The 13,273-nt window shown below is 39.6% G+C and overlaps 1 protein-coding gene across 4 annotated transcripts in view; it reads left to right on the top strand.

The window, feature by feature from the left end:
- The window catches only part of DENND2A (DENN domain containing 2A), a 2,268,767-nt gene that overhangs the window by 322,826 nt on the left and 1,932,668 nt on the right, over positions 1-13,273 (top strand). The gene's annotated exons all lie outside the window — the stretch shown is intronic.

The raw sequence follows: 13,273 nt of genomic DNA on the forward strand, positions 1-13,273 counted from the left end.
AGTTTCTTCAGCTTAGAAACTCAACTAAAGCAGCCATTTTGTCTGACAAAAAACAATTTTACTGTCACCTCCAAGATAAACACCAGCATAATCCTAAAAAATTCTGGGCTGGTTTCAATCACCTCCTTCATCCAGGTAAATCCACCACCCCTACCCCTGAAAAACTCATTGGTAAAGATTCTAGAGAAATAGCCAACACCTTTAACTCATTTTTCACAGAGACCATCCAGTCCCTCGCCAGCCAACTTACTACTTCTCCCTCGGTTATACCCTTAACCAAAGACCCAGCTCAACCCTCCTTTAACCTACAACCCACACCTACCTCCTATATTCGAACCCTCTTGAAAAAACTCAAACCAACCACCTTAGCGGCTGACTTACTTCCAGCCAATTACCTACAAATAGCATCTGATGCCATAGCCTACCCTGTTTCAATCTTGATCAACCGGTCCATTTCTGAAGCTTCTATTCCCTCAATCTGGAAAATCTCCCACATCATCCCTCTACATAAAGGTGGGTCCTCCACTGACACATCAAACTACAGACCCATAGCTATATTATCTCCTCTAGCCAAAATCATGGAACGCTGCATTCACAAGCAACTCATTACCCATCTTACTCTAAACAACCTCCTGTCTCACACCCAGCACGGCTTTCGCCCCCATCATAGCACAACTACTGCTCTCCTCTCCTTTGTTGACTCAGTTAACCACAATCGCAATAATAAATTAATATCCTCTGCGCTCTTCCTCGACCTATCCAAAGCCTTCGACATGGTCAATCACCAACAGTTGATCCACACACTGGAAACCTTTTATCTTAGCAAAACAATCATAAACTGGTTTAATGACTACCTTTCTTGTAGAAAAAAGGCGGTTCAGTGGGAAAATAATCTATCCGACCTACTCCCCACAAATATCGGTGTTCCCCAAGGATCTATTCTTGGTCCTCTTCTTTTCTCCATATTTATAAATGGTCTACACTCTATCATTCCCAAAGCCACCTGTATTCAATATGCAGACGACTCCACCCTGATCTGCTCTGACATTTCTCTCGCCAAACTCCAAGTCGCAACCCAAAACTGCTTTTCCTTAGTTGAAAAATGGTTCTTGGAACTAAAACTTTTACTTAACCCGTCCAAAACCAAATTACTTCTGTTTTTCCCCACTCCTCTTACCCCCCAAGGAAATGAATCTCCTAGCACAAACCGCCCCACCTTCCACGTGACCTCTAATAATGGGACCATAATCGACCCTGTCTCCCACACCAAACTACTAGGCGTGACCATAGACCACAAGCTTAAATTTGATACGCATGTCAGCCTGACCATTAAGTCGGTAAACAAGAAACTCGGGTCCATGTATAGAATTAAGAACTTCCTAACCCCACACACTAAACTAACCATTGCCTGAACCCACCTCCTCTCCACACTCCTGTATGCCTCCCCGATATTCTCCTTCCTTAACAAAAGAGAGCTCAACAAACTATCTACATCTTATAACCACATAGCCAGATTTATAACAGGAATGCCCTATCGCACACATCATTGCCACAATCTAAGGACACTAGAATGGTTAGAACTACCCAACATTCTCAAACTCAATCAACTCACTGAGGCATTTAAAACAATCAACTATCCAGACAAAACCCCCTCACTGAACAAAATACTTACCCCCTACTCTAACCTTACATCCCTTAGGTCATCCAAAAGCTTACAAATACAGACTATTAAATCTAACAACTCGGGAGGTGAAGCACTCTATGCCAATTCTATTGGCAAATCCTGGAATGCCCTCCCAAACAACCTAAGACACATGACCTCTCTCCACCAATTCAAAAAACACCTCAAAGATCTCCTAAAGTCCCAATGGCTATGCCCTTGCTCTAATCCAGACTAATAGCAAACATCCCAGGCCTACCTAGCCTCTACCCAATCCAAACCCGTAAGGGTCCTCAATGTAGCCATGTTAGTCCATCTACCTAAGTCTGTTTACCTCTTTAAATAATTTGTATAACCCTTTTATTTGTTTTATTTGACTATGAATGTAATATTAATTACTTGATCTTCCGATGTTTTTGTTAATGTACCTCTGTTCTTTGGAGCTTTTCTCCCCGGGCCTCTACTGAAAATGGACATGTATCCAGCTAGACTAGCCCGGTCAACAAATGTAAAATAAATAAATAAATAAATAGTATGGAGACAGGATAGGCTATGGATTCAGCGGCTAGTTGAAGATATTCTGTTGGTAATTTATCAGCGGCTGTGGAGGTTGGTTTAAATTTTAGGGGTAGTTTTTGTATGATCTTCGTTGGCACTGGGTTGAAGGTGAAGATGGGGTGATTGATATCAGTTTCAGGTGGAAAGGGTGTTTTAGTTGGGGTGGGGTTGTTGGGGCTCAGTTGGTTGTTAGCTAGGGTTTGGATAGTTTCTGTGAATAATTTGTTAAACTGTGCGGGGATATTGTCTTGGTTATTCACTATTTTGGGGGTGGGGGTGGTTGTCTTACCTGGTTGTAATACAGAGTTGACTGCAGCCCAGAACATTTTTGGGTTGTTTATATGTTTATTCTGAATATTTTGATAGTAGGAGATTTTGTCTGTTTTGATAAGTTGTTTGGCTTTGTTGCATAGTTCAAGATATGTTTATCTATTTGGTGTCTGCTTTTACGATAGTTTGTCCAGGCTTTGTTTCAATTTTTGAGGAGTGTTTTAGTATCTAAAGTTAGCCAGGGGGGCATGTTTAGTTCTGATTCTTGTGGTTCTGGGGGGGAGGGGGCATGATGGTTAAGTATGTTTGTGAAGGTAGTATTGAAGTGTAGTACTGCATCATCAAGGTCTAAATTTTTTAGGGGGGTCCAATTACGCTTTTTAAGTTCATTGTTAAAGTTGAGTAGGTTGAAGTGTTTTTTGTTCCTAATTTCATGCACAGTTACTTGGGTCAGTTGGGGAGTTTTGCTTCTTAGTAGAAATGTAGCTTGGTGGTCGCTGTGGGTGTCTGGCAGGCACCCGGCGTGAGATATTTGGCAAGGATGAGATACAAGTATCCAGTCTAGTAGAGACTGATGTTTGGTTCTCTTGTCTGTGCTAGTGGGGGAAGTTATAAGTCGGGTTAGTCCATGTAAGTTGATTTGGGAGAGAAGGTTTTGACTGGAGCAGTTGTGCTAGTCAATATTAAAGAAAATATCCAGGAGTAGCCACCAAACCACGATGCAGAAGCCAAAAAGATATTTTATTGAATACAAAAGCTCAAATCAAATAAACTGTGAAGCGCTTTTCGTTTGATCTATGTCAAACTTCCTCAGACAAACAGCAGCAATGATGTAATTTCCTTATATAATTTCAAATTGTCAGCTGATGAACAATCTGATGATGTCATTTCCTTTTCCCATATTGGTTATCAGTAATGTGCCATCTACTGGTTGGTTACCAAAATAACTGGATGTTTTTACAAAATTCATTAAAAAGAGCACAAAAATTCATTTAACAAAATTCTAATAATAATATTCTTATTTTTCATCTGAATCTTTGTTAAACACATACGATTTAAAGCTTGCTAGATGTCGCAAACTTCAGCTCGAAAATTCGTATTTGAAAGAGTGCTTGAAAAATAACATCATTCCAAAGGGACTTCGATTTTGGAGATATCCCATGGGGGTAGTCAATAATTCTTCTATGCATACAGAATTATTGCAATTATTCGACAAAAGTGGTAAGGAACTTTTGCTCATAATGATAAAATACAATGACCTTGAAATTGATACTTTGGTTAAAGACTTGGACATTTTAGACAATAATATAAGACAAGATAAGCATTTTGAAAATGTAAAATATGAAATGACACGAATTTATAATTCCATAGACCAATATATGGCTAGGTTGAAGCAAACTAAAATAGAAAAATTACAAAGAGACCTTAAACAATATGCTAATGGGGTAGCTTACCCTAAACCTTCCATGCCTCAAAATAGACGCACACCTAGCCATAATGGTCAACGCGCACTTAATAATAATGATGATTTTGGTCCTGATGGACACATGACATCCTTACCACAACATGATTTTCCTGAAATTAGAAGGTCTGAAAGACTAAAGAATAAGTCAGTCAGTTCTTACGCTGACGCAGCGGGGTATATGGGAGCCAGACCAAAGAGCAAAGAATGGAGGACTTAAGTCCTATAGTGTCTGGTGTGGACAATCATGTATGTGATGATTTCAATTGTGAAAATGATGATATGGACGCATGTTCAAACCATTCAAACCACATTTGTTTTAATACAGCTGGTGATTTTGCTGTATACAATTTTTCAGATTGTGAGATTGATGTGAATGTAGCTAATTTTTTGTCAAAAGGTATTTCTTTTGTGCCAACAGCTAAATTTAATTTTACTGATTTTATTATTGATTTAAAGTTATTTTTACGTAAATTAAACTTTAGTTTATTATACCAAGATAATTTACAGAATAATGTTTCTAAGTTTCATATAAGTAGTACTTTCAACCCACCTTTGCACCCCAACTTAGTTTTGTTTGAGAAGGTTTGTCAACATGAATTACTTAATTATAAGAACATGGTTTCTCACATTGATGTTGAATCTAATTTATCTGAAATCGAACTTTCTGCACTACATAATTTGAAAACACACAAAGTAAGAGTTATGAAACCGGACAAAGGTGGGGGGGGCTGTTATAATGAATCAACATTCATATAATGAAAAATTATGTAATATTTTAAATACAGAAACATATGTTAAGGTTTCTTTGAATGAATTAAACCAGGCTTACAATAGGCTATATTCACACTTAAACGACATTTTTTTAGAGAGGAGAATTACCATAGAGCAATATAATTATTTACGTGTCATTACACCAAGAATTCCGGTTTTCTTCGGAATACCAAAGATACATAAAAACAGCCTGGATCCTCCAATGAGACCTCTTATTGATGGACGTCAGTCATTTACGTGTTGATTATGAACTTAAAAAAATCATCCAGAAATTTGCACATATTTGTAAAGCCTCATGGTCTTTTTTTAGAAAAAGTAAATGAAGTAGAATATTGCACTAGTGACATTTTGGTCACAGTTGACGTAAAAGATTTATACACAGTTATTCCCCAAGATATTGGTCTTGAATGGGTAAGTGAAATTTTACTTGAACAAAAAATTGACAACACATTAACTAATTTAATTATGGAACTACTTGAACTTGTTTTGAGCCACAATTTCTTTACCCATGATGGCCATTATTATCTCCAAAAAAGTGGTATTGCCATGGGCTCCCCTTGTGGGGGTGCTTATGCCAACATTGTGATGATCTTTTGGGAGAAGACATATGTCTTTTCTAGTATCTACAACAAGTTCATCAGATTTTATCAGAGGTTCCAAGACGACATTTGTATCTTTTGGAAAGGTAGTTTAGATTCTTTGAATGAATTCTTGGCACATATTAATAGTACTACTACATTTTTAAAATTTACTTATGAAGTAACATTTGATTTTTTGAATTATTTGGATGTCCATCTGGTCAAAAATGAGTTTGATAAATGTTACATGGCAACCATTTATAGGAAAAAAACTTACAGTAACTCTTTTCTGCATTACACAAATTGTCACCCTTTTCAACAAAGGAAAGCAGTGGTAAAAGGTCAACTTGTAAGAGCAGCTCGCATGATAACTACATTCACGGAATTTCTAGTTGAATGTGACAATCTGCGATGTATGTTTTTGAGCAGGGGATACCCAAATGATTTACTTGATGTAGTGACTCAGGAAGTTGTTACTAAACGTCAAATTGGATTTTATAAACCCATATTGAACAAGCCCATGGTCAACCTGGCAGATTCACATGATGAGCATACTACTATTACTAGAACAACTTTTCAACAAAACAACATATTCATGAAATCTTTTATTACCACATTCACTTACGATCACAGTCTTTTAAAAGATGTTTTGATTCGTAATTGGAGCATTGTTATGGAAGACAACTTGTCGTAACATGTTGCCCAACACAGTGAACGTGGTATATAAGAAAGGGAAATCTTTTAAAGAAATATTGAAATATGGTTGTTATGATCGTAATAAGAAAAATAGAGGTATGGTGAAATGTGGTGCCTGTAAATGGTGTCATAAAATCAACACAGGTTCTATTTTTAAAATCAGAGACATCACATATAGAATTAGATATACATACAATTGTAAAAGTAAAGCGATTGTGTATCTTGCCCAGTGCAACCAATGTACAGCATTTTATATAGGCAAAACCGAGAGGATGTTTACTTGTAGGTTGTATGAGCATGATTATGCCATCAAAAAAAGCATTAAACATAATGTTTTAGCCAAGCATATAAAAGAATTTCCTTCTCATTCTTTCGGTTTTGCCATTATAGATAATGTTACTATTAGTGATAGGTCTGCTTGGCCAGTTTTATTAGAATTGAAAGAATTAAGATGGCAAATATTGACACAATCTGATACATGGCCAGGTCTCAATGAGAGAACATCTATCACTCCAGTATTAAAACTTAAAGCGTTGCACAGGGGAAAAATACATTAACATATTAATATTAATATTCAGAATTATGCTTTACAAGTTTGCAATGTTTGATGCACAGTGTTGTGTGTAATTAGATTTTTTACTAATGCTATATATAAAAAAATTTAAAAAAAATTAGATTTTTAAAAAAAATTTAAAAAAAATTAGATTTTTAATATATTTTATATACATTTTTCAGAATATTATTATTAGAATTTTGTTAAATGAATTTTTGTGCTCTTTTTAATGAATTTTGTAAAAACATCCAGTTATTTTGGTAACCAACCAGTAGATGGCGCATTACTGATAACCAATATGGGAAAAGGAAATGACATCATCAGATTGTTCATCAGCTGACAATTTGAAATTATATAAGGAAATGACATCATTGCTGCTGTTTGTCTGAGGAAGTTTGACATAGATCAAACGAAAAGCGCTTCACAGTTTATTTGATTTGAGCTTTTGTCTTCAATAAAATATCTTTTTGGCTTCTGCATCGTGGTTTGGTGGCTACTCCTGGATATTTTCTTCAGTTTGTTATCGTTCATTTTCCAATGTCTAGTCAATATTAAGGTCGCCTAATAGGATGTTTTCTTGGGTGAGGGAGTTAGATATCCAATCTAGGAGTTTTTCTGTAATGGGAATATTGTTGCCTGGAGGGATATAGCATCCTGTGATATTGATGTGCTTATTTGGGTTAAGTTTTAGTTTAGTGAGGGTGAGTTCAATGTTTTCAAAGTCTGGGGTTGTGATGTCTAGTTTTTCTAGAATAAGGTAAGTATTGTATAGTATGGCTACTCCCCCTCCCTTTTTCCTACTCTGCCGTTTTGGATTATATTGTAACCTGGTGCTGTGATTTCATTATTGTGGATTTCTGGCTTTAGCCAGGTCTCAGTCAGTATCACAATATCTGGATGGTAAAAGGAGAGTAAGGCATGGAGGTCATGGACTTTATTTGAGATACCTCTAACATTTAAATTTATGTTGAGGAGTGAGTTTGTGGGTCTGTGGAGTAGGGTATTATTTAGGTCGGGGGTTAGTGTGTCTGGATTGAGTGGGCCTGGGTTGGGATGAATGTCACCACAAAGTATGAGTGCAGTTTGCAGGTGTAAATAAAGTTTGAATAGCTTATTGATGATTTTTGTGTGCTTTAGAGTAGTGTGGGATTGTCTGTGAGATGGATGTATTTTCTGTCTGAGGTGGTGTGATAGTGGTATAGGGTTAGATGAGTATACTGCTTGGGGTTTGGAGTGTTGAGGGATGTACCTTTGTTAGGGATGATTAGTCTGTAATTAACTTTAGTTTGATAACTGGTAATGGAGGTTAGCAGTATGAGGGAAGATATACAAATTGTATATAGTAGGAGTTGTGGATGTGAAGGATTTGATAGTGGAATCATGAGTCCAACCCAATTATAGTTAACACTGTGATAAAACAGGTTGATTGAAGAGTACAATAATTCCTGGCAAAATATGACCCAGAATGTCTAATTGTGAAAAATGTTAAACACAAGCACTTGAATATGTGCATATATCGAATAATAAAGAAGTACTGCAACATTCATCATGGCAAAAATCAACTATATAATTGCCAGGTCAAAAAGAACCCAAATGTATAGGGCTAAAAATATTGCCAATATCCAAAAAAGAATTCTCATTATATTTCAAAAATATTTAGAATGACATTCACATAAGTTTTTCTATAAACACACCAAACAACTCCTGTAACCAAAGAAAAAGTTATAAAGAGGACTACTGTGCCCCAACTAAGCAAATCCGCATAAATATTACAGTCAAAACAACTTGTAGCACCAAATGATATGGTGATGCAATGTAATCAGTTCACCACAGCTAGACATCTACATCTGTAGAAACAGTTCAGGAAGGCGTGAAGTTCCAAACAATAAAACAAATGTTATCTCCAATTGCAAAAGTCCCAAAGGTAGATGCTGAATAAATTGAAAAATCACATATGTCCCGAACACTAACCAAATATTTAAAAAATATATAAAGTTTTAAATAGCGTGTATATCCATTAGGCAGATGCACACTGGAAAAACAGTTCAGCAAGTCTCAAACCTCATGTAAAATTGGTAGAATATCAGCCTTTAATCCAACTGGAACACATCCATGTTAACGACAAGAAAAACAATTCAGGAAGCCTCAAACATCAAGAAAAAAGGTAGAATATAGGCCGTTAGTCCAACTGGAACCCATCCACATTAGCAACAGGAGCCACAGCTTGAACAGACTTCTAGTTACTCCTGTTCTTCCAAGGCCCACCTGCACAACAGGTTGCAAGCTTTCTTAATTTTTTTAACAAATGAGGCAAATGGTAGTAGATTGTTGGCACTTGTTTGACAGGTCTTGTAATAATCTCTGCGTTTCATCTGAAAAGATGTTTATTGCATTTCTGCTTCCATTTGATGTCCTTCATGGATGCATCTGCAGTCATAACAACTGGGTTGTCCTGTCGTCAGGCAGCCCTTCAGTCGGCCGGATTCCAAAGTCCGGGTCCGGCTTCGGCTGATGTCGCACTTCACCCGACGTCATCTCTGTTGGTCTTCGGGTATAAAAGCATTAGCCGACGCCATTTTCCTCAGTCTTTCTTGCCGCATGGCGCCCGAAGCAGAAGCTGTTCGCAAGTGCCGGTCGGTCGGATCCAGAGATTACTTCTACCGAATACTACTTCGAAGACTTCTAAAGCTAAGTACCCCGTTGGGGACTCTTTCTTGCCTCAGCCGATGTCAGAAAAAGTTAATAATTATTTAACCTGTGGGAAACAAATACCTCATAAAGATTTCCACTCTTATTGTCTGCCTTGTTTAGGCCCAGCCCACGACGTAGCAGCCTGTTCGGCCTGTGCTTCTTTCAACCGACGAACGCTTAGGCGTCGGTCGGAGTTTGCAGAACAGTTTTTCGGTTCTGATTTTGCGTACATTATGCCGTCGGATCCTCCGACTACCCAATCTGCCAAAATGCAAAGATAAAGACCGACACTCGCGGTCCGCGGTTTCGGCCGAAACCATGGTTAAGCAAACCGCGAGTGTCTCGGTTTCGGCCGAAACCGAGAAAACTGATCAAAGTACAGCTGAACCTATCTCTACAACTGAGGCCCCTGCTACCACTCTTGAATCGGCCTCAGAAATTTTATCCACTACGGTGGTTGCCACTGACTTATCAGACACCATTCCCTTGGATGTCTCTACCCCAGCACGTGGTGCTGCTAGGCCTCCAGCAGCCATGTCCATTAAGGCCTTCGCCAGGGCTAAAGCAGCCAAGACTACTAAGACAGTGCCTGTTAAACCCCCCACATCCAGGCCCTCTTCTAATTCTCAAATGCTTACTTTGGCAGAAGATTTAATTTCATTAATTAGAGGATCTCAATCTCACCCAGACAGGGCCTCTCAGCCCCAGAGAAGAGACCTAGGGCAGAGCCCCCTGAGCCAGTGTCCTCTGATGATTCTGCTGACGAATCAGACATAACTGACCAGCCAGAGGCTCCTTTCTCCAATTTTGAAGATTCTGATGCTGAAGAATCCATTCCAGCTGCTTCCCCACCAGAAGAATTCTCCTTTGGGGAAACCTTACATGCCATGAGAGCAGTTCCAATGGCAGCAACAGGATTTTTCAGACTCCAGAAAAGACTTAGGACCTTTCTGCACCTCCCACAGCACAGGCCCTTAGCTATACCTCCTGTTCTCTCTGTGGTGGATGATGCTTTCAATGATGTCTGCTCCGCTCCAGATTCTTTACCCCCAGCCCCTGCCAAACCAGACAGATTTTACAGGGTGCCAGATACTCATCACCACCTTTACAAGGCCCCACTAGCAGTCCCGTAAACTATATCCCAGGGTCCCAAGGCAGTAGCCGACCATAGCTAAAAACCCTATTCCTTCTGAAAGGGAAGCAAGGTCATTAGACAGATGGGGTAAAAGGTCTACACTTCAGCTACTCTCTCAGCTAGAGCTTTAAACTGTCAGTTTCACATGATACAATACCAAGAGTTTATGCTTGATCAGTTAACTAAAAAACTAACCACTGATGAATCTCTTGATAAGAAATATGTATTAGAAATGGTAAATAACATACAACAGGTTAGCAACCATTCCTTAAAATGTGGCTATGATGCACTGGAGGCTTCATTTAGATCAGCCATGACTGGCACAGTGATAAGAAGGCATGCATGGCTAAAGGAGCAAGCTTTACCGGATCATGTTAAAGCTAAGTTGCTAGATGCTCCTATGGATAAGACAAGTTTGTTTGGTACACCTGCCCAGCAGGTTATGAAGAAAATGGAAGAAAAGGCAAAATCTGTTCAAACGGTTAAAGATTTCTTGCAGGTTCAACCCCAAGGTTTAGCAGGAACTGGCCTGCCAAAATTGGTCCTTTCCTGACTCCACAAAATTTCAAAGGGGCAGGAATAGACGCTCCAGAGGCAGAAACCAATCCAGAGGAGGTGCCTACAGAGGACGACAGTGGCAAGGTAACAACAGAGGCACAGACACAACCACTGCCACTACATCAGCACAACCACAGTGACTTAACCTAAATCCGCCTACCAGGGAACAAATAGCAGCTCCTCTAGGCGGAAAGTTAACCTTATTTTCAAAGAACTGGCACTACATAACAAAAGACAAGTGGATTTTGCAAACCATAGATCAAGGTACTTCCACACTTTACCAGTCAAAAGAGGAATGCCAAATCTACCTCCAAATCAAAAAACAGAGGCACTACAGCAGATAATGGAGTTAGCAAACATGAGAGCTGTGGAAAGAGTGCCAACAGCAGAGCAAGGAAAGGGGTTCTACTCCAGACTATTCCTAGTTCCAAGAAAGGAAAAAAGTTGGAGACCAATTCTCGACCTGTCCACCTTAAATACATACATCATTGTCCCAAAATTCAAAATGCTGACCCTACAGCAACTTCTTCCCATGCTGGGCAAGGAGTCTTGGCTGGTAACTCTAGATCTCAAGGAGGCATACCTGCACGTCCCCATTCGACCAATCTGCAGAAGATACCTCAGATTTCTTGCAGGATCAGAGCACTATCAATTCTCAGCATTGCCCTTTGGCTTATCTACTGCGCCCAGAGTATTCACAAAATGCCTGGCATCAGTAATCGCCCATTGCAGACTACAGGGAATTCAAATTTACCCATACCTGGACGACTGCCTGCTACAAGGGGACAACAAAAGCAAGCTGACAACAGATTTACAAAGGGTCATTTACTTGCTACAAGGACTGGGATACACAGTCAATTTACAAAAGTCAAGGCTGATACCATCCCAAACAAGGACATTCTTGGGCGAATTGGACACAGTAAAACAAATGGCATTCCTGACTACAGAAAAACAAAAGAACTCCTCTTTACTTCTTGGCACTAACAAAACTGAACAAGTTAACAGCAAGAAAAGTACTGCAGGCCTTGGGCTTCATGGCATCATGCATAATCTTGGTCCCATTTGCCAGACTACATATGAGAAAACTACAGTGGTACCTAAAGAATTTATGGTCCCAACACAGACACAGCCTAGAAACAGAAATCCCACTAATTCCATGCTTAAAGCAGGAGTTCCTATGGTGGGCTCAGGCATGTCAGTCAAACCCAGGCCTACCCTTTCGCAGATGTCAAGCAAGCCAGACCATCACAACAGACGCTTCAGACCTAGGATGGGGGGCCCACATGCTGGACAAATGCGTGCAAGGATTGTGGACACAGGATCAGCTTCACCTGCACATCAACCTAAAAGAAATGCTGGCAGTAAAACTGGCAATCCAAAAGTTCAAACCATTTCTCCAAGAGGGCCAGTTGATGATAAGGACAGACAACACCACAGTCATGTGGTACATCAACAAACAGGGAGGCACTCATTCATACCCCCTATGCAGAATGACTTTGGAGCTGTGGACCGTGGCACTCAGCTACAACATCCAGTTACAGGCAATATTTGTACCGGGAAAAGAAAATACTCTAGCAGACATATTAAGCAGAACCACATCGGATGCCCACGTATGGAAGCTGCACCCGGACATCTTCAAGACCATCTCAAAGAAATGGGGAATGCCTCAGATAGATCTATTCGCATCACCTCTCAATCACCAGCTCAAAAGTTCTGCACAAGGACATTCCACCCACTAGCATGGAAAGTGGATTCGCTCTCCTTCAGCTGGAAAGGCCTAACAGCATATGCATTCCCACCTCTTCCCTTGATACACAAAGTACTACTAAAAATCAAGGAAGAACGTCCAAGGATAATCCTGATAGCTCCAAACTGGCCAAGACAACACTGGTACCCACTGCTGAGGAGCATGTCTCGGAACAATATGTGGCCAATACCCCTGATGCCTTTGATGTTAACTCAGAACAACTACAGCATCATACATCCAAACCTAAAAACGTTGCAACTGACTGCATGGAACATCACATAGCAGCAGCTAATCCAGAACTTTCCCAAAGAGTTAAGGACATTATTCTGGAAGCACGCAGACCTTCAACAAGAAGGAACTATGCTGGAAAATGGAAAAGGTTTGTCATTTGGAGTACGGAAAGAGGAAAAGATGTGTCAAACATAGATATGCCTAACATTCTGGAGTATCTGGCCGAACTTCTTCATTCAGGCCTGTCCTACTCCTTCATCAAGATACATGCATCAGCTATTTCAGCAGAATACAGCTTTGATCCACCTGTTTTTTCGCACCCTTTGCTCAGGCAGTTCCTCAGAGGAATCAAGAATGTAA

Source organism: Protopterus annectens, chromosome 11.part0 (assembly GCF_019279795.1).
Source record: "Protopterus annectens isolate FY-2018-M chromosome 11.part0, PAN1.0, whole genome shotgun sequence".
NCBI lineage: Eukaryota > Metazoa > Chordata > Ceratodontiformes > Protopteridae > Protopterus > Protopterus annectens.